Consider the following 23238-nt stretch of genomic DNA (forward strand, 5'->3'; position numbering starts at 1 on the left):
ATTATGGTTAATTATTCTCAATGGCACACTGAAAGATCTACTAATAGGAAAGTTCATGCGATAGAAGAAATTAATGTTTTGAGTGGAAAGATGGATGAACTTATGAAATTGTTTGCTACTAAGAGTTCTCCTATTGATCCTAATGATATGCCTTTGTCTACTTTGATTGAGAATAATAATGAATCTATGGTGTGAATTTTGTTGGTAGGAATAATTTTGGTAACAACGCGTATAGAGGAAACTTTAATCCTAGGCCATTTCCTAGTAATTCCTCTAATAATTATGGTAATTCCTACAACAACTCTTATGGAAATTTTAATAAGATGCCCTCTGATTTTGAGAATAGTGTTAAAGAATTTATGATCTCTCAAAAGAATTTCAATGCTTTGCTTGAAGAAAAATTGCTTAAAGTTGATGAATTGGCTAGGAACGTTGATAGACTTTCTCTTGATGTTGATTCTTTGAAACTTAGATCTATTCCACCTAAGCATGATATCAATGAGTCTCTTGAAGCCATGAGAATTTCCATTGATGAGTGCAAAGAAAGAACCGCTAGGATGCGTGCTAAGAAAGATTGCTTTATAAAAGCATGTTCTTCTAGTTTCCATGATAATAATGATGAAGATCTAAAAGTTATTGATGTTTCCCCTATTAAATCTTTGTTTTTCAATATGAATCTTGATAATGATGGGACTGGAGATGAGTCAACTTTAGTTAAAAGGCGTCCTAATGATTCGGAGTTTTTAGATCTTGATGCTAAATTTGGTAAAAGTGGGATTGGAGAGGTCAAAACTTTACATAGCATTGAACCCACTATCATGGATTTTAAGGAATTTAATTATGATAATTGTTCTTTAATAGATTGTACTTCCTTGTTGCAATCCGTGTTGAATTCTCCTGATGCTTATAGTCAAAATAAAGCTTTTACCAAACATATCGTTGATGCTTTGATGCAATCTTATGAAGAAAAACTTGAATTGGAAGTTTCTATACCTAGAAAACTTTATGATGAGTGGGAACCTTCTATAAAAATTAAAATTAAAGATCATGAATGCTATGCTTTGTGTGATTTGGGTGCTAGTGTTTCCACGATTCCGAAAACTTTATGTGATGTGCCAGGTTTCCATGATTTTGATGATTGCTCTTTAAACTTGCACCTTGAGGATTCCACTATTAAGAAACTTGTGGGAAGGATTAATGATGTTCTTATTGTTGCAAATAGGAATTATGTGCCTGTAGATTTTATCGTTTTTGATATAGATTGCAGTCTTTCATGTCCTATTATTCTTGGTAGACCTTTCCTTAGAACGATTGGTGCAATTATTGATATGAAGGAAGGGAATATTAGATTCCAATTTCCATTAAGGAAAGGCATGGAACACTTTCCTAGAAAGAAATTCAAATTACCTGATGAATCTATTATGCGAGGTACTTATGAATTGAATGCCGAAGATGACAATACTTAGATCTATTCTCGCTTTTATGCCTAGCTAGGGGCGTTAAACGATAGCACTTGTTGGGAGGTAACCCAATTTTATTTTGTTTCCTTGCTTTTTTGCTTCTATTTAGTAATAAATAATTCATCTAGATTCTGTTTAGATGTGGTTTTATGTTTTAATTAGTGTTTGTGCCAAGTAGAACCTATAGGATAACCTACGGTGGTAGTTAATTTGATTCTGCTGAAAAACAGAAACTTTTGCACGCACAAGAATAATTTTAGTAAATCACAGAAACATGCTTTTGCATTGATTCTTTTTCAGTAGATCAACAGACAAATTGCCCAGGACTTCCTATTTTGGTAAGATTTTTAGAGTTCCAAAAGTATTCGAAAGTTACAGATTTCTACAGACTGTTCTGTTGTTGACAGATTCTGTTTTTGGTGTGTTGTTTGCTTATTTTGATGCATCTATGGCTAGTATCGGAGGGTATGAACCATAGATAAGTTGGAATACAGTAGGTTTAACACCAATATAAATAAAGAATGAGTTCATTACAGTACCTTATGTGGTGGTTTTTCTTTCTTGAACTAACGGAGCTCATGAGGTTTCCTGTTGAGTTTTGTGTTGTGAAGTTTTCAAGTTTTGGGTAAAGATTTGATGGACTATGGAATAAGGAGTGGCAAGATACTAAGCTTGGGGATGCCAATGGCACCCCAAGATATTCAAGGACAACCAAATGCCTAAGCTTGGGGATGCCCTGGAAGGCATCCCCTCTTTCGTCTTCGTCTATCGGTAACTTTACTTGGAGCTATATTTTTGTTCACCACATGATATGTGTTTTGCTTGGAGCGTATTGTATGATATGAGTCTTTGCTTTTTGTTTACCACAATCATCCTTGATGTACACACCTTTTGGGAGAGACATACATGACTTGGAATTTATTAGAATACTCTATGTGCTTCACTTATATCTTTTGAGCTAAATAATTTTTGCACTAGTGCTTCACTTATATCTTTTAGAGCACGGTGGTGGCTTAATTTTGTAGAAATTGTTGATCTCTCATGCTTCACTTATAACATTTTGAGAGTCTCATAGAACAACATGGTATTTGCTATGGTTATAAAATTGGTCCTAGAATGATGGGCATCCAAGTTGGGTATAATAAAAACTATCATAGAAATTGAATTGGATGCTATGATCAATTTGATGCTTGATAATTGTTTTGAGATATGAGGATGGTGATATTAGAGCCATGCTAGTAAAGTAGTTTTGAATTTGAGGAATACCTGTGTTGAAGTTAGTGATTTCCGCAACATGCACGTATGGTGAACAACTTTGTGATGAAGTTGGAGCATAATTTATGTATGGGCCATTTGCATTTCTATCCCTAACTTGAACCACCTAATCAGATATACCCCTAATTCCAAAGCCTTCTCAAAAATGCCCCTCCGCCATCATGTGCCCTTATAGAAATGCCCCTCCGAGCCGTTTCCGTCCAGTCAAGGCTGTTTGACTACTAACGTGTCGTTTCTTTGACATTTTTGCCCCTCCTTCCTTACATCTGGGCCCAACTAACCGGTTCACTCTCTCTCCCCTCTTTCTTCTTCCTCGCGACGACAGGGGCATTTTGAGCAAGAACTGGATCGGGCATTTCTGCCGCGGTCGAAGAGAGAGGGGCAGGTCAGGCACGGCGTGGTGAGCGATGGGTACATCGGGCACAGCGGGCATGTCTTCTACGACCTTGTCGGTGGCCGCCAATGTATGTTTCACGCTCGATTTGGGCGATATTGCGGAATTAGGGTTCATCAATTTGGGTTGCCCTTTGCTGATAGGTTGATGGCATCACGATAGTTCAGTTTCAATCGGAGTTCTACATGCCCGATCTGACATTCTGTGGCCTTGAGGTTCGGTCGTCGCGGCGGTGCCCTGGCCACGTGCTTATTCCTGCTCGTCGCGTCGCCTGGGGAGGAACAAGCTCCGGCAGAAAGTTTCTCGGCTGCCCTCTTGATGTAAGTGTTTTTGCTTTTGAATGCTTGACTTGATTCTGCTCTTTCTCCTCTTTCTAATTCGATCATTGATTTTGCAGCTTCCTGATGAATGTGACTGGGTTGTCTGTATTGACCCGCCATCGACCGAACATGTTGGTCGTGCATTTGAGGAGCTTCATGCAGGATTGGAGAAGAGCTAGCTAAAAGCTCATTATTTAGAGAGGAGGGTGATGTATCTAACCGAGAAGAACAAGAAACTAAAGCTGAAGAAGAAGAAGAGGAACGAGGTTATGCAAGCCTGGGGATTTATCATAGTTCTTGGTATTAGCATGTTGGCCACATTTGTTTCTGGGGGGGTCTAATAATCCATACTAAATGGATTTCTGTTTGTAGTGTATGCTTTGATGGAGCTTAGTTTGGGAATGTATTATCCCAGAACAATGTTGTGATTTGGGAATGATGTGATACTTCTATTTGGAAATGACTGAAGAATCTTGCTTGGCATTTTGAAAGTAGCAGCTCAAATCAAACTAGCAGCTGACCAAATGATCTGTTGTGTTAAAAGTAGCAGCTCACAAAATATTTAAAAGTAGCAGCTCACAAGATAGCATCTCATAAATAGCATAAGTTCATAATAGCATTGCACATTCAAGATAGCATCTCACAAGTTCAGCATTACATAAGTTCATAATTTCAGCATCACACTTAAGATAACATCTAACAAGTTCACAAATAGTTCTTAAACAACAAAAACAACACACTTAACATAGCAGCTAACAAGTTCACAGATCTTTCATCTTCTTGCTCCCGGTGTTGCAAGCAGGGTTAGTTAAGAGCCTTGAACTCCTCCTTGTGGTGACAGTTTTGCTCATTTCTTTACTTAGCTGGTTGCTTCCAGTTACAGATCCTACTGTAGGATCAGGTGCATACTTGAGCCTCTTCTTGGCTGTTGACATTCCTCTGTCAGCTGCCTTTTTGTAGTTCTTTCTTGGGATACAATTGAAATGAGAACATTAAATGAAGCAAAAAAAGAGAACATTAAATGATGCAAAAATTGAAATGAGAACATCTGTAGCAATTGCACCTTACAGCTGATGACACTGTTGGTGCATCTGTTGCAATGGCAGCATCTGGTTCAACCTCTTTAGCATTTTCAGCATCAGTTTCCACCTCTTTAGCATTTTCAGCATCAGTTTCCACCTCTGTAGCATTTTCAGCATCAGTTTCCACCTTTGTAGCATTTTCAGCATCAGTTTTAGCATCTAAAGGTTCATCTGCTGCATTTTCAGCCCCCCGGTGCTGTTCTTCCCCAAAACCTGGGTCAATGGATTCCTTGTAGTGAGTGGCACGATGCCCAAGCCTTCCACACCTGCCACATTTCTTTCTCCTTCCTCCAAGTCCTTTTCCCTCAGATTTTGCCCTAATTCTTGTCTTCCTAGGTCTACCAGGGGCCCTGTTTTGCAATGGAGCAGACAATTTAAACCCAGGGTCCACCACATCCCACTGTTGTTTGCCCTCCATTGCTGGCAAATTTTCAGCACAAGTAGCATTGAACCTAGCAACAGAAAATTACTCATGCACATACTGATCAATCTCACTCATTCTGTCTAAAGCACTCTTCTAAAGCACTCTTTCTGTCTACTCTTCCCATTCAGTTTGTACTGTACAGTGTGTTTATCAATGCTAACTACACTGCTAGGAGATGCTTTCTCCACTTCTTGTAGGACCTTGAGAAGAGGTGTCTAGAGGGGGGGGGGTGATTAGACACTAAGTACCAAAGTTGCAGTTTTTAGCCTTTTTAAGGTTTAAGTGGAGTTTAGGCACAATTTTGACATTCACAACACATACCAAGCAAGCATGCAAAGAGTATATGAGCAGCGGAAAGTAAAGCATGCAACTTGCAAGAATGTAAAGGGAAGGGTTTGGAGGATTCAAACGCAATTGGAGACACGGATATTTTTGGTGTGGTTCCGATAGGTGGTGCTATCGTACATCCACGTTGATGGAGACTTCAACCCATGAAGGGTAACGGCTGCGCGAGTCCACGGAGGGCTCCACCCACGAAGGGTCCACGAAGTAGCAACCTTGTCTATCCCACCATGGCCGTCGCCCACGAAGGACTTGCCTCACTAGCGGTAGATCTTCACAAAGTAGGCGATCTCCTTGCCCTTAAAAACTCCTTGGTTCAACTCCACAATCTTGTCGGAGGCTCCCAAGTGACACCTGGCCAATCTAGGAGGCACCACTCTCCAAGAAGTAACAAATGGTGCGTTGATGATGAACTCCTTGCTCTTGTGCTTCAAATGATAGTCTGCCCAACACTCAACTCTATCTCATAGGATTTGGATCTGGTGGAAAGATGATTTGAGGGGAAAGCAACTTGGGAAGGCTAGAGATCAAGATTCATATGGTAGGAATGGAATATCTTGGCCTCAACACATGAGTAGGTGGTTCTCTCTCAGAAATGGTACGTTGGAAGTGTAGGTTTAGTCTGATGGCTCTCTCGACGAATGAAGAGGAGGTGGAGGGGTATATATAGCCTCCACACAAAATCTAACCATTACACACAATTTACCAATCTCGGTGGGACCGAATCAATAAACTCGGTCAGACCGATTTAGTAAACCTAGTGACCGTTAGAATTTTCGGTGGGACCGAAATGCAACTCGGTAGGACCGATATGATTAGGGTTAGGGCATAACGTAATCTCGGTGAGACCGATTACACAAACTCGGTGAGACCGATTTTGGTAATTATCTAACCAGAGAGTTGGTGAGGCAAACTCGGTGGGACCGATTACTCAAGCTCAGTGGGACCGATTTTGGTAATAGGTTAACCAGAGAGTTTGCATTGTAATCTCGGTAGTACCGATTACACAAACTCGGTGAGACCGATTTTGGTAATGGACATACACAGAGAGATTACAATCCCATCTCGGTGAGACCGAGATCCCTATCGGTGAGACCGATTTGCCTAGGGTTTGTGGCAGTGGCTAAGACATCAAAACTCGGTGGCGCCGGATAGAAAGAATCAGTGGGGCCGAGATTGACTTTAGGTTTAGGACATATGTGGATGTGAGAAAGTGGTTGAGGGTTTTGGAGCATATCACAAAGCACATGAAGCAAGAGGCTCATTAAGCAACACCACATCCCTCCTTGATAGTATTGGCTTTTCCTATAGACTCAATGTGATCTTGGATCACTGAAATGTAAAATGAAGAGTCTTGAGCTTGAAGCTTTAGCCAATCCTTTAGTCCATGCCACTCCAATGTTGAACTTATCTGAAATATACTAGATAAAAGTGTTAGTCCAACAAGAGATATGTTGACATTAATTACCAAAACCACCTAGGGAGCACTTGTGCTTTCAATCTCCCCCTTTTTGGTAATTGATGACAACATACATCAAAGCTTTAGATAAGGATATAAAGAATAGAAAGTAAAGCTTTGGAATGACATGTAACAAGCATAGGCTCCCCTACATGTATGCAATCATGTGAATATGAAATATAGAAGCATGTGAGAGCATAACCATGATAGAGCAGGAAATGTGTTACATGTATCTTGGCCATATGCATTAGAGCAAGAAAATATTAAAGGAAATACCTTCATGCCCATGAGTCCTTCTTGCAAACAGTATGTACATCAGCAAGAATTCCTCATGCACATGATTGTGATGCATATGCTTACCTTGTAGTCTTGAGTAGGCTTAGGATGGAATGAACCTGTGTAAACAGGGTTAGATAACACAGATACATCTACTAGCCAGAGCAAACTGAAGAAACCACAAGAATACCAAGACTGGGATGACATGTAGAGAGTGAGTACTAAGTACTACAGTTGATTGGACATTTCCCCAAGAGTAAAGATATGCAATGAATTTAAATGATTACTTTCCCTTAGATGTCTTGCTCCCCCTGAATCTAACATGGGATACTGGGAGAAGATAGGGAACAAAAAATCAGAGCTGAAAGATATAAAGAACAGAGCTAATGCAAGCTAATGCAAATAAGCACATATGAACATGCCTTTCCCCTCAAGAAGACATGTGTCATCTCTCCTCTTGAACACCAAGCATCTGGGATCCTTGAGAAATACTTTCTACTAGTATTCTCTCCCCCTGGAGATCTCTCTCTCCTCTTGAAGGATCTTCTCTCTCTCCCTCTGTGATGTGATCTCTCTCTCTAAATGATAAGCTTTGATGTGATCTCTCTCTCCCCCTTTGACTTCAATTTCCAAGAAGGGCTTGATAAAGATGTATCTCTCTCTCTCTCTCACTCTGGAATTTGACGTGAATGGGTTTGATCCTTGAGTCACAACATAAAGCAATGATAAAAATGTGATGCTTGTAGAGGAGAAGATTCATTGAGTGGAGTTGGATCAGAAGAAACACAGAATAAGTGGCAAACTGTTTTTCCTGTTGTGAAATCGGTGGCACCGAGTGGTATGCTTCGGTGGTACCGAAAGTGTTTGGTTGGACCAAAAATAACAAATCGGTGTAACCGAGTTCATCGCAGGGAAAACACTTTTCACCTCAGCTCACTAGACTACAAAGATCTCACAAAGATTTGCAAAGAATTTACTGAATGATATGCAAGGAATTGGATGCAGAAAATGCAGAGCAAACAGAAAGAAATCTAGATGAAGTTTTTTTGAAAGGGGAAACACATATGCATGAATCAAATGCAAAAACACAGAAGAAAACACAAGGGAACTTCATCTAGAGATGGTCGGCGACGAAGTCACCTATGTTAGAGTATATTGACTTAGGAGTCAAGTGAGATCACTTGATCATAGGTCATACTCATCGTTTAAGCTCAAAATGGGGTTGCCATTTTTCGTTGAAGCATCTTGATGTATTCTCATCTTGTCGAGTTGCTTTAGCTCATAACTTGGAGTAAAGCTTCTCTAGGATGGAATGACATACCTTGGTTGGTGGTGTTGTCCATGTAGTTGAACTTGTGTGAGTTGCTCGAGGTTGATGTAGCTTATCAAGAATTTGGAGCACCATTTGGAATTTGAGTCCATCTACCTACATGGGTTAGTTCTTGCAAGGAAGAGCACTTGTGTATAAAAAAATGACTATCATGAAGCTTAACATAGAATTTGTCAAAGGATATGTTTGAGTGGTTTCGTGCTCCCTTGTCTTCAACCACCTTTGTGGAGACTTGGTGATGTAGAGATTGCTCATGATATGAGTAGATTACAATCTCATGGAATTAGATTCAACCAAGTACCTACAAGGGTTAGATAGCATGCAAGATACAAATATATCCAAGACATAAGATTTTCATCATAAGAGAAATATCAAGGATTAGTCATAAGCTCATGTCTTGCATGTATCCAATGGAGTTTCTACTCCAAGTTTGAAGCATCAATGATGTTCAATTCTCCTCTCAACCTTCGACTTGTGTGTAGCCTTGGGCGACGAGACATGCTTTGTTGCAAACTACTTGTCCATCTTCATCTTGCTTGTTGCGAAACACCCATTTGGTACCGATGATGTTGTGGTTGTCATCGGGCTTCTCAACCAATGTCCAAACTTGGTTCCTATCAAAGTTGTGTAGCTCTTCATGCATAGCATTTATCCAATCTGGATCTTCCAACGCTTCTTCGACCTTCATAGGTTCAATGCTAGAGATGAAAGAATAGTTTTCACAAAAGTTAGCTAAACGAGTTTTAGAGCGAGTGATTCTCCCGGTTTGAATATCATTGTAGATTTGCTAGATGGGATGGTCTTTAGCAATTCTTGCTCGAACTCGTGAAAGCTTTTGCTTGGATCTTCGTTGAACATGTTCTTCATCTTGTTCTTCTTCTTGGCCTTCTTCATTGTTGGCGTTGTCGTTCTCTTGTCGTGGTGGAGAAGGAGGTTGTTGACGTTCATCTTGATGCACTTCCTCGTTTCCTTCATCTTGGTGTGTCCCACTTGTGGATGCTTCCGTATCACCTCTTGGTTCACCTTGTCGTGAAGTAGAAGCTTCCACTTGGACGGACGAGGTACTCTCCTTCACCTTCGTTGGACGAACCTTGCCAATAGACAAGTCTTGGATTGCTTCCGAAGGATCTTTGTCTCCTACATCAATTGGCAGTTGCTCTACTTGCGAGCCGTTAGATTCATCAAACTTCACATCTACCGTCTCTTCAACCTTTCGGGTGAAATTGTTGTAGACACGGTATGTGTGAGAGTTTGAGCCATAACCTAGCAGGAAACCTTCATGAGACTTAGGAGCAAATTTAGAACGACAATGCTTATCAAGAATGTAGCACTTTGAGCCGAATACTCGAAAGTATCCAACTTGGGGTTTGTTACCGGTAAGGAGCTCGTATGCCATCTTGCCGAGTAGCTTGTGAAGATACAAGCGATTTGTTGCATGACAAGCTGTCTCAACCGCTTCTGCCCAAAAGTGCTTCGGCGTCTTGTACTCATCAAGCATCGTTCTCGCCATTTCGATGAGCGTCCGGTTCTTCCTCTCAGCAACTCCATTTTGTTGAGGTGTGGACGTAGCCGAGAACTCGTGTGAAATCCCTTGTTCGTCAAGAAAGGTGTCCACATTTGCGTTCTTGAACTCCGTTCCGTTGTCGCTGCGAACCTTCTTGATCTTCACTTCAAACTGATTTTGAGCCTTCCTAGCAAAGTTTTTGAAGATCTTCTGAACCTGTGATTTATCATCGAGAAAGAACACCTAGGTAAATCTGGAAAAATCATCGAATATAACTAGACCAAAAGAATTTCCACCGAGACTCTTGTAAGAGTTGGGACCAAAGAGATCCATGTGAAGTAGCTCAAGTGGCCTCTTTGTGGTCATGATGTTCTTCATGGGATGCCTTCCTCCAACCTTTTTACCTGCCTGACAAGCACTGCAAAGTCTATCCTTATCAAATATGACATCATTAACTCCAAGGATATGATTTCCTCTAATAAGCTTGTCAAGGTTTCTCATGCCAACGTGACCTAGTCGTCTATGCCATAACCAACCTTTTGAGGATTTAGCAATGAAGCAAGTTTTAGGTTGGGCCTTTTTAGCGAAATCAACAATGTAAAGATCACCTCTACGTATACCGGTAAAGACCATTTTATGATTGCCTCGATGAAACACTTGGCAATCAACTTCAGTAAATAAGACATTGAAACCAAAGTCAGCAAGTCTAGTTACTGAAAGTAAGTTGTATCCAAGAGATTCAACAAGCATGACATTCTGAATGGAGCTATCATGTGAGATGGCCACCTTACCGAGGCCAACCACCTTACCCTTTGAGTTGTCACCGAAGGTGACATACTTTCGAGGACTATCATTATCAGCAAGCTCACGAAACATGTCTTTATCTCCGGTCATGTGATCGGTGCATCCACTGTCAAGGACCCATTCCTTTCCTCCTGACATATATCCCCAAAGATTTGCCATAAGACCAAAATGTCTCATTGCATCATCAAGATCGAAGTCACTATCATCATCCTCATCATAGTATCCATGTTCGACATCATCATGTGGTGGATCAAATCCTAGAGAGGGTGATTCGTTAGAGTGATTTTGACAATGATCTTGTCTATGAATTTTTATAGCTTCGGAAATAATATCACTAATAATACCAACATTTCCTTTGGCACACATAAGGTTTGTAAGCTCAAATAGACGATCACCAAACATAGGATCACTAGAATTCATCTTACTCAAGGAAATAGACTTATGAAGAATTTCATCAAGATTTTTCAAAGAATAATCAGGAAATCGTTCCTCAAGAAATTTCCATATAGTGTAGGCACACTCAAGAGTAGGCAGTTTTGTAATCAAGTTTCTGGGCAAGCCTCTAGTGATAAGATTAATAGTTCTAACATTCCTAATCATGTCAATAGACTCATCAAGGGTAGGATGCATAGGATCAACACAAGGTGCACAAGGACTAGCAATGTACTTGTTCAAATGATATTGATTGAAAATTACAAGCATCTCATTTTTCCACTCATGAAAGTACTCCCCATCAAGAATAGGCACTCTATGTCTAAGACTCCCAAAGTAGACTCATCCATCTTCCTCCAACGGTGATTAAACCAAAGCAATGGAGACCAATGCTCTGATACCACTTGTAGGACCTTGAGAAGAGGTGTCTAGAGGGGGGGGGGTGATTAGACACTAAGTACAAAAGTTGCAGTTTTTAGCCTTTTTAAGGTTTAAGTGGAGTTTAGGCACAATTTTGACATTCACAACACATACCAAGCAAGCATGCAAAGAGTATATGAGCAACGGAAAGTAAAGCATGCAACTTGCAAGAATGTAAAGGGAAGGGTTTGGAGGATTCAAACGCAATTGGAGACACAGATGTTTTTGGCGTGGTTCCGATAGGTGGTGCTATCGTACATCCATGTTGATGGAGACTTCAACCCACAAAGGGTAACGGCGGCGCCAGTCCACGGAGGGCTCCACCCACGAAGGGTCCACGAAGTAGCAACCTTGTCTATCCCACCATGGCCGTCGCCCATGAAGGACTTTCCTCACTAGTGGTAGATCTTCATGAAGTAGGCGATCTCCTTGCCCTTACAAACTCCTTGGTTCAACTCCACAATCTTGTCGGAGCCTCCCAAGTGACACCGAGCCAATCTAGGAGACACCACTCTCCAAGAAGTAACAAATGGTGCGTTGATGATGAACTCCTTGCTCTTGTGCTTCAAATGATAGTCTCCCCAACACTCAACTCTCTCTCATAGGATTTGGATCTGGTGGAAAGATGATTTGAGTGGAAAGCAACTTGGGAAGGCTAGAGATCAAGATTCATATGGTAGGAATGGAATATCTTGGCCTCAACACATGAGTAGGTGGTTCTCTCTCAGAAATGGTACGTTGGAAGTGTAGGTTTAGTCTGATGGCTCTCTCCACGAATGAAGAGGAGGTGGAGGGGTATATATAGCCTCCACACAAAATCTAACCATTACACACAATTTACCAATCTCGGTGGGACCGAATCAATAAACTCGGTCAGACCGATTTAGTAAACCTAGTGACCGTTAGGATATTCGGTGGGACCGAAATGCAACTCGGTAGGACCGATATGATTAGGGTTAGGGCATAACGTAATCTCGGTGAGACCGATTACACAAACTCGGTGAGACCGATTTTGGCAATTATCTAACCAGAGAGTTGGTCAGGCAAACTCGGTGGGACCGATTACTCAAACTCGGTGGGACCGATTTTGGTAATAGGTTAACCAGAGAGTTTGCATTGTAATCTCGGTAGTACCGATTACACAAACTCGGTGAGACCGATTTTGGTAATGGACATACACAGAGAGATTACAATCCCATCTCGGTGAGACCGAGATCCCTATCGGTGAGACCGATTTGCCTAGCGTTTGTGGCAGTGGCTAAGACATCAAAACTCGGTGGCGCCGGATAGAAAGAATCAGTGGGGCCGAGATTGACTTTAGATTTAGGACATATGTCAATGTGAGGAAGTGGTTGAGGGTTTTGGAGTATATCACAAAGCACATGAAGCAAGAGGCTCATTAAGGAACACCTCATCCCTCCTTGATAGTATTGGTTTTTCCTATAGACTCAATGTGATCTTGGATCACTGAAATGTAAAATGAAGAGTCTTGAGCTTGAAGCTTTAGCCAATCCTTTGTCCTTAGCATCTTGAAGGAGTTCCCACATCCTTTAGTCCATGCCACTCCAATGTTGAACTTATCTGAAATATACTAGATAAAAGTGTTAGTCCAACAAGAGATATGTTGACATTAATTACCAAAACCACCTAGGGAGCACTTGTGCTTTCACTTCTGCCTTGAAGGTATACAATAACTGAAAGAGTCAACCCACTTACCATAGATATTGTCAAGTGCCATTTGATTCCCATAGAATACTCTCATATATGGAACTGCCAGGCCATACTTCTTCAAATTTTTCTGCAATTCTGTTGGTCCCACTTCTGAATCTTCTAAAATCCAAGTCTTCACAGCATCAACAACCCATCTACTCTTAGCTGACCTCAATCTTTTCCTCCTGTTGACACTGGGACATGTATGAGTAGTCTTGTTCTCTTTAACCTTCATCCATGATAGTTCAGAAACATGTTAGAACCTATGTGCTGCAACAAACAAACAAAATACAGTATCAATGCTGCTAACTACAAATGCACTGTTAGTTGCTATATTTAATACCTAAAATAGTGTGTTGTGTCTCATAAAGGAGGCATGCATCCTCCATTGACACCTCTTATAAGCACAATGCACTGTCAACCTAGTATTGTCACTCTTGTCTATCACAAATTCACTTTGAGTCTTTATTGAGAAGGTTGCAAGGGCATTTCTACAGTCTAAAGCACTGGAAAATATTGTTCCCTCTTTCGAAGAAGGGTTATCTCTATTGTATTGCACATCTGGTCTTTCCCCATCAGATGTTTTAGAGTACCCCATGTCATTGTCCTCCTCTTTCTCATCTTCACGTGCCTCACCAAGCATGCCTTCAGGGGGTCGAACATAATCTTCCCCCTCATCATCTTTCTCCTTGCCCTTCTTCCTTGTTACAAACTGTGGAAACAACCTTTCATCCTCATCATCACTTGGCCAATCATCTGGTAGTCCCTCTTCAGTGTATGGGTCACCTGAATCTTTATTATTAGAGGGACCTGCATGCCTAGGAACTTCTACAGTAGGTGTTCCTGGTGCCTGCATGGAACTGCTGCCTCCACTATGAGCTGTTGTTTTTCTGTGCCTTGATTGGCTAGTTCTACCTTTACCTGTAGACCTAGACTGAGATCTTGTTCCTCTGCTCTCTGGCTCTCCTCTCTCCCTTTGTGTGACACAGATTTCTAGTTTAGCAAGGAAAGAATAATGTATTGCAAACATGATACCACGCTCATCATCACATTGGACAGGGACCCATGCAGATTTGTCAATGTCCCAGTACCTGAATTCCACTGCATCATATAGACCCCATGGATATTTAGCAGATATGGCAGATCTAAACTGATTGAAAGTCCATTGATTGTCAGCAACAAAAGGAAAAGAGAATCATGCGTTGGATGCTTTTGTGCCAGCACTAGCTAGAAGTGTGGTTTCCATTCTACAATCCATCCCAACTTCTCTATCGGGGTCCATTCTACAATGACCATGGAAAACAGAGACAGATCCCAACACCATGAGCACTATGAACTAGGTCAACAAATTAAACTACAAGAACAAATCGAACTACAAATGGCATGAGACTGCAGTAGATTACAAGAGATACTTACCCCGCCAAAGCATTCTTCTGTAGCTGCAGTGTGCTCCCTCGTTCGTCGCCGCCGCAACTGCTGTCCCCATCCATCCCGTCGCCTGTGTCTCCTTCACGCCGTAGTAGAGTGCATCATGGAGTCAAATCCGAAGCTCCACCATGGCCGCCATCAGTAGATCGAGCCTTAGGAGTTGGGATCGACTGGATCGAGCGAGCTAGGGTTAGGGTTATGGCGGGAGGCGATTTGCAGGAGAAAGAGAGAGCGTGTGGCTCGGGCGAGAGAATGAGAGGGGGAGAGAGTGAACCGGTGACCTGGGCCCAGGTGTAAGGACGAAGGGGAAAAAATGTCAAAGAAACAGCTGCTTACCAGTCAAACAGCCTTGACTGGACAGAAATGGCACGGAAGGGCAATCCTATAAGGGAACATGATGGCAGAGGGGCATTTTTGAGAAGGCTTTCGAATTAGGGGCAAATGTGAGTAGTGGGTTCGAGTTAGGGACACAGATGTAAAACACCCTTTATTTATTGATTGTCTTCCTTATGAGTGGCGGTCGGGGATGAGCGATGGTCTTTTCCTACCAATCTATCCCCCTAGGAGCATGAGTGTAGTACTTTGTTTCAATGACTTGTAGATTTTTGCAATAAGTATATGAGTTCTTTATGACTAATGTTGAGCCCATGGATTATACGCACTCTCACCCTTCCACCATTGTTAGCCTCTGTAGTGCCGCACAACTTTCACCGGTACCATACACCCACCATATACCTTCCTCAAAATAGCCACCATACCTACCTATTATGGCATTTCCATAGCCATCATGAGATATATTGTCATGCAACTTTCCACCGTTCGGTTTATTATGACATGCTCCATCATTGTCATATTGCTTTTGCATGATCATGTAGTTGACATTGTATTTGTGGCAAAGCCACCTTCATCATTCTTCCATACATGTCACTCTTGATTCATTGCATATCCCAGTACATCGCTGGAGGCATTCATATAGAGTCATATTTTGTTCTAAGTATCGAGTTGTAATCTTGAGTTGTAAGTAAATAAAAGTGTGACGATCTTCATTATTAGAGCATTGTCCCAAGTGAGGAAAGGATGATGGAGACTATGATTCCCCCATAAGTCAGGATGAGACTTCAGACTTTATAAAAAAGGCCAAAAAAAGAGAGAAAAGCCAAATAAATAAATAAAAAAGGAAAGAAAGGAAAAAAATGAGAGAAAAAGAGAGAAGGGACAATGCTACTATCCTTTTACCACACTTGTGCTTCAAAATAGCACCATGATCTTCATGATAGAGAGTCTCCTATGTTGTCACTTCCATATACTAGTGGGAATTTTTCATTATAGAACTTGGCTTGTGTATTCCAATGATGGGCTTCCTCAAAATGCCCTAGGTCTTCGTGAGCAAGCAAGTTGGATGCACACCCACTTAGTTTCTTTTGTTGAGCTCTAATACACTTATAGCTCTAGAGCATCCGTTGCATGGAAATCCCTACTCACTCACATTGATATCTATTAATGGGCATCTCCATAGCCCGTTGATACGCCTAGTTGATGTGAGACTATCTTCTCCTTTTTCGTCTTCTCCACAACCACCATTCTATTCCACATATAGTTCTATGTCCATGGCTCACGCTCATGTATTGCGTGAAAATTGAAAAAGTTTGAGAATACTAAAGTATGAAACAATTGCTTGGCTTGTCATCGGGGTTGTGCATGATTAAATACTTTGTGTAATGAAGATAGAGCATAGCCAGACTATATGATTTTGTAGGGATAGCTTTCTTTAGCCATGTTATTTTGAGAAGACATGATTGCTTTGTTAGTATGCTTGAAGTATTATTGTTTCTATGTAATTATGAACTTTTGTTTTGAATCATTTGGATCCGAACATTCATGCCACAATAAAGAAAATTACATTGAGAAATATGCTAGGTAGCATTTTGCATCAAAAATTCTGTTTTTATCATTTACGTACTCGAGGACGAGCAGGAATTAAGCTTGGGGATGCTTGATACGTCTCCAACGTATCTATAATTTTTGATTGTTACATGCTATTATATTACCCGTTTTGGATGTTTATGGGCTTTACTTTACACTTATATATAATTTTTGGGACTATCCTACTAACCGAAGGCCCAACCCGAATTGCTGTTTTTTTGCCTATTTCAGTGTTTCGAAGAAAAGGAATATCAAACGGAGTCCAAACGGGATGAAACCTTCGGGAGCGATCTTTTTGGAACAAATGCAAACCAGGAGACTTGGAGTGGACATCAAGAAGTAAACGAGGCGGCCACGAGGGTGCCCGGCGCGCCATAGGGGGGTGGGCGTGCCCCCCACCCTCGTGGGCCCCTCGTGGCTCCACCGACCTACTTCTTCCTCCTATATATATCCACGTACCCCGACAACATCCAGGAGCACAATGAAAACCTAATTCCACCGCCGCAACCTTCTGTATCCACGAGATCCCATCTTGGAGCCTTTGCCGGCGCTGCACCGGAGGGGGAATCGACCATGGAGGGCCTCTACATCATCTCCAAGGCCTCTTCGATGAGTTGTGAGTAGTTTACCACAGACCTTCGGGTCCATAGTTATTATCTAGATGTCTTCTTCTCTCTCTTTGAATCTCTATACAAAGTTCTCCTCGATCTTCTTGGAGATCTATTCGATGTAACTCTTTTTGTGGTGTGTTTGTCGAGATCCGATGAATTGTGGGTTTATGATCAAGTTTATCTATGAGAAATATTTGAATCTCCCCTGAATTATTTTATGTGTGATTAGTCATCTTTGAGAGTCTCTTCGAATTATCAGTTTGGTTTTGCCTACTAGATTGATCTTTCTTGCAATGGGAGAAGTGCTTAGCTTTGGGTTCAATCTTGCATTATCCTTTCCCAGTGACAGCAGGGGCAGCAAGGCACGTATTGTATTGTTGCCATCGAGGATAAAAAGATGGGGTTTATATCATATTGCTTGAGTTTATCAATCTACATCATGTCATCTTGCTTAATGCGTTACTATGTTCTTATGAACTTAATACTCTAGATGCAGGCAGGAGTCGGTCGATGTGTGGAGTAATAGTAGTAGATGTAGAAGCTTTTCGATCTACTTGATGCGGACGTGATGCCTATATACATGATCATGCCTAGATACTCTCATAACTATGCACTTTTCTATCAATTGCTCGACCGTAATTTGTTCACCCACCGTAATACTTATGCTATCTTGAGAGAAGCCACTAGTGAAACCTATGGCCCCCAGGTCTATCTTTTATCATATAAGTTTTCCATCTATCTTTATTTGCAATCTTTACTTTCCAATCTATATCATAAAAATACCAAAAATATTTATATTATCTTATTATCTCTATCAGATCTCACTTTTTCAAGTTACCGTGAAGGGATTGACAACCCCTTTATCGCGTTGGTTGCGAGGTTCTTGTTTGTTTGTGTAGGTATGAGGGACTTTTGAGGAGCCTCCTACTGGATTGATACCTTGGTTCTCAAAAACTAAGGGAAATACTTACGCTACTTTGCTGCATCACCCTTTCCTCTTCAAGGGAAAACCAACGTAGTGCTCAAGAGGTAGCATGGGGTAATAAGGGCGGTCTTTTTTTCGTGTTCCTTGGCCATGAAGATATGATGGTAACCAGAGTATGCAATAAGGAAGGAGAGCAAATCACATCCTAAGGTGGTGTAAAAAATCTGATCAATGCATGGCAAGGGGAAGGGATCCTTTGGAAAAGTTTTGTTCAGGTCAGTGAAGTCAATACAAAGTCTCCAATTCCCATTTGCCTTGTGTATCACAATTGGATTTGCTAACTAAGTTGGATGCTGTACTCCTCTGACTAAACCTACTGCCTCAAGCTTCTTAATCTCCTCAGCAATGAACTGCGACCGCTCCAAGGCCTGCTTCCTAACTTTCTGCTTGAAGGGACGGGTGTGAGGACAGACAACAAGGTGGTGCTCGATTACTTCCCTGGGAACACCGGGGATGTCAGATGGTTTCCAGGCAAACACATCGACATTCGCCCGTAGGTAGGTAACGAGCGCGCTTTTCTATTTGTCATTAAGGGTTGCACTAATGGTGAAAGTATCATTAGTGCCATCCTGCTGCGCCGGAACTTTCTTGGTTGCTAGAGGGGCAGCCTTAGATATTCTGCTAGCCGAACTCTCTGGCAAGTCACTGCTGGGCGTAGCGCATTCTAAAGTGGCATGCTTCCTGGGGTCCTTGTCAGTGTCCTTGCCAGTTTTCTTAACTTTTCTTTCCTCCTTGGCGGGAGACGAGGCTGAGGGAGTCCTGGATTTGGGGGTCCTCAGGTGTCCGGCCCAGGAGTATGGTCCGGGTTGGATGGGCCGTACAAGATCAAGCTGAAGATTATCCACCGTGTCCAGGTGGAACTTCTCAATACGTGGACGACAAGAATAGAGTCTGGAAGCTTCCTTCCCTGATGAACTGACCTTGTACAAACCTTAGGCCCCTCCGGTGTGTATATAAACTTGAGGGGTTAGTCTGTAGAGGCTAACTTCTTCATCGTCATTGGAATTCTCATAGGCTAGACATCTAGGGTTAGCCATTACGATCTTGAGGTAGATCAACTCTTGTAATCTTCATACTCGTCAAATATAATCAAGCATGAGTAGGGTTTTGCCTCCCTTAAGAGGGCCCGAACCTGGGTAAACACTGTGTCCCCTGGCCTCCTATTACCATTGATCCTTAGACGCACAACTTGGGCCCCCCTACCCGAGATCTACCGGTTTTGACACCGACATTGGTGCTTTCAATGAGAGCTCTGCCTTGCCATCTGCAAAAAGCGATCTATGGCTCACCTAGTCGTCAACAACAACATCACTTTTGGAGGGTGCCTAGCTCAGGGCAGACCCTCTAGTTTGGTGGTTTCACCATAAGGGCATGCGTGGCCGTCGAGCACGCAACTCCCTCCATGGCCGCCAGACATCGTCCCCGCATTGGCCCTAAGTACTCTGGAAAATTGGATCCGGCAAATGTTTCATCTTTAAACAAACTGCTGGACCGCATCGCCGCCCTGGGGGTCTCAACGGACTATGATCATATCGGGCTCAAGCCCGACCAGAGGGAAATTAATCACCCGCTGATCACCCACTTCGTGGCGGTCGTTGAGGAACCAACCACATACACTTCCCTCCCCATATTGAAAACTAAGTATGTTTGGGTCCCCGAATCCCCTGAGCCGGATACTTCCCCTTTGGACGGGACCTTATGCCCTCCAAACTCTGGTTCAAGTTTAGGATTGCCGGAGCCTTTGCACTTAACCGGACCTGAACCCATCACTTCGGAAACCATTCTGGCTCCAAACACAGATGTGGGACATGATCCAAAATTTAATCCACCCACCCACCACAATCTATATTCTCCAACCAACTCAGGTCCCCCAGATATATACGACCAGATGTATGTGCGGCAGCAGCCTCAAGAAATGATGTATGTGCGGCAGCAACCTCAAGAAATGGTCCACCACTTTTGGGCCAGATTCTTGCTTGTTAAAAACAGGATCAAAGACTGCTCAAATGACGACGTAGTTTCAGTTTTCCACCGCAACTGCACCGACGAAGGAATATTGATTGCCCTCGGCCGTCGCCACATACAGAGTTTCACAGAATTATCGCAAGTAGTACAAAAGTACTGTGCAATGTAAAGCACATGGAGGGCCTAGAAAACTCAACTAGAGCCTGCTTCCTTGACGCAGTGTGCGGCCCGGACCAAACGAATACATCCTGGCGGGTCACCCGACCACCAGTCCATGGGCAGGAAGAACAAACCCTTCACAGGACATAGGTTCGTTTTTGATGAACTGCTGGACAAGCCCTGCCCGATTCACGCCACTCCACACACAGTCCTAACACATAGCCTCCGAGCATGCTAGGTACTCTGACAAGTAGCAAAAAGTGGAGAGGCCATCCTCGCCACAACTCCAAAGATATACTCACCGGAGAAGGACAGCTTTAACGTCCTCACAGTATTCGAGACCTTTTCTTCGAACAATCATTGTAAACGGGCGCTTCGCAACCTCGCCGAAGTCCATCAAGTCACCGCACTGAGGCCATGGAACGACACGACAATAACCTTTACGACCGAAGACGAACCAAAGGCGGTCAGTCCGAGCACCCGCTGCCTTAGTGCTAAACCCCATCGTTGATGGTTTTCGGCTTACTAAAGTGCTCATGGAAGGCGGCAGTGGACTTAACCTCATATATGAGGATACACTCAACAAGATGCAGATGGATAGATCACGCATCGAGCAAAGCAATACCACCTTTCGAGGTATTATCCCTAGTCGAGAGGCACACTGCTCGGGAAAAATTAAACTGGATGTGGTGTTCGGCATGCCTGAGAACTATAAATCCGAAGAGTTGCTCTCTCATGTGGTCCCCTTCAACAGCGAATATCACAACATCCTTGACCGGGACAATTTCTCACGCTTTCAAGCCATACCCCATTATGAGTATATGAAACTTAAAATGCCCGGTCCTAATGGAATTATGACAATCTCGAGCGACCCGGACAAAGTCCTTCATGTCGAAAACAAAACTGCATCTTTGGCCATCGAGGCACTATCTAAAGCCCTAGCGGTGGAGGAATTAACCACCCTACGGTCCATGGTGTATAGGGATGATGTGATCCTCGATAAGAGATCCAAATCCACCTCTTTCAAACCAGCCGAGGAAATAGTAAAATTCCAAGTGCACCCGACGGACCCTAATAAAACAACATCTATCGGAGCACAGCTGGATCCGGAAGTGGACGTCGCCCTACAAACATTCCTGTGAGAGAATTGGGATATCTTTGCCTGGCACCCTTCAGAGATGCCCGACGTCCCACGAAGACTGGACGAACACACTCTTAACATAATCATGGGATTCAAAAACGTGAAGTAGACACTACGGCGATTCTCCGAACCCAAGCATCAAGCCATGGGAGATGAGCTAACCAAATTGTTAGAGGCTGGATTTATTAGGGAAATTAAACATCCGGATTGGTTGGCCAACTTGGTTATGGTACCAAAGAAGGACAAATCCTGGCGCCCTTGTGTCGATTTCAAGGACCTCAACAAGGCTTGCCCCAAAGACCCCTTCCCATTGCCTCCCATGGACCAAATAATTGACGCAACCGTAGGGCATGACTCGTTGTGTTTCCTCGATGCTTATTCCGGATACCATCAGATTAAGATGAAGGAATCGGACCAGGCAGCAACTGCGTTCATCACCCCTTATGGTCCCTTCTGCTTCAACACTATGCCCTTCGGACTCAAAAACGCTGGGGCTACCTACCAGCGCATGATTCAAACTTGCCTGGAAAAGAAAATAGGAAAAACTATCGAAGCATATGTGGACGACGTGGTCATCAAGACAAAGCACGTCGAGACGCTTGTGGACGATCTTGGCCTCACCTTCGACAACCTCCGAACATACGACATACGGCTTAATCCAGAAAAATGTGTCTTCGGAGTTCCGGCGGGAAAGCTGCTTGGGTTCATCGTTTCCCCTAGAGGAATTGAAGCAAACCCAGCCAAGACCTGAGCATTGTCACAATTGGCCATAGCAACAGACCTAATGCAAGTCCAGAAGTTAGCGAGTTGCATCGCAACCTTAAGCCGCTTCATCTCCAAATTGGGAGAAAAAGTGCTACCACTCTACAAGTTATTACGACACACATACAACTTCAAATGGACGGACGCTGCCACAGCCGGTGTGGAAGAGATTAAAACTCTTCTCGCAAGCAAACCAATCCTAGCTGCACCAGGTGTTGGAGAGCCCATACTGTTATATATTCTGGTGACTAACCAAGTGGTTAGTGTTGTGCTCGTCGTCGAATGAGGGGAAGAAGGACATAATTTCCCCACCCAAAAACATGTCTATTACGTATCAGAGGTCCTTACACCTTGCAAATCACAATACCCCCACTACCAAAATATAGCCTACACAGTCTTCATGGCATCCCTTAAACTGCGACACTACTTTCAAGAGTGCTCGATCATAGTGGCATCCGAAGTACCACTCAATGACATTATCAATAATAGGGACGCCACTGACCGCATAGCCAAATGGGCCATCGAGCTTTTACTATTCGAAATCATATACAAGCCATGCCGGGCTATTAAATCCTAGGTATTGGCCGATTTTATAACTGAATGGACGGAAGCCGAACTTCCCAAAGAGTATAGCTCATACTCCAATTGGATTATGTACTTTGACGGCTCTAAAATGCTGGCTGGACTGGGGGCTGGTGTTATCCTAACATCCCCCACTGGGGACACAATCCGCTGTGTACTACAAAGTATGTATACGGGTTCCAACAATGCAGCCGAATATGAGGCGCTGCTACATGGTCTTCGCATGGCTGTCTCCATGGGTATACAACGCCTAGAGGTGCGCAGTGACTCCAACCTCGCAATTTCCCAGGTCAATGGGGAGTTCAACGCATAGGACCCAAAATGGCGGCGTATCGAAATGCCATATTAAAAATATCGGCTCGGTTTGAAGGACTGGAATTTCATCATGTCGCTTGAGAGAGTAATCGGGCAGCAGACATCCTCGCTCGTATGGGCGCTAAACGCGACCCT

Source organism: Triticum aestivum, chromosome 4B (genome assembly GCF_018294505.1).
Source record: "Triticum aestivum cultivar Chinese Spring chromosome 4B, IWGSC CS RefSeq v2.1, whole genome shotgun sequence".
Lineage (NCBI taxonomy): Eukaryota > Viridiplantae > Streptophyta > Magnoliopsida > Poales > Poaceae > Triticum > Triticum aestivum.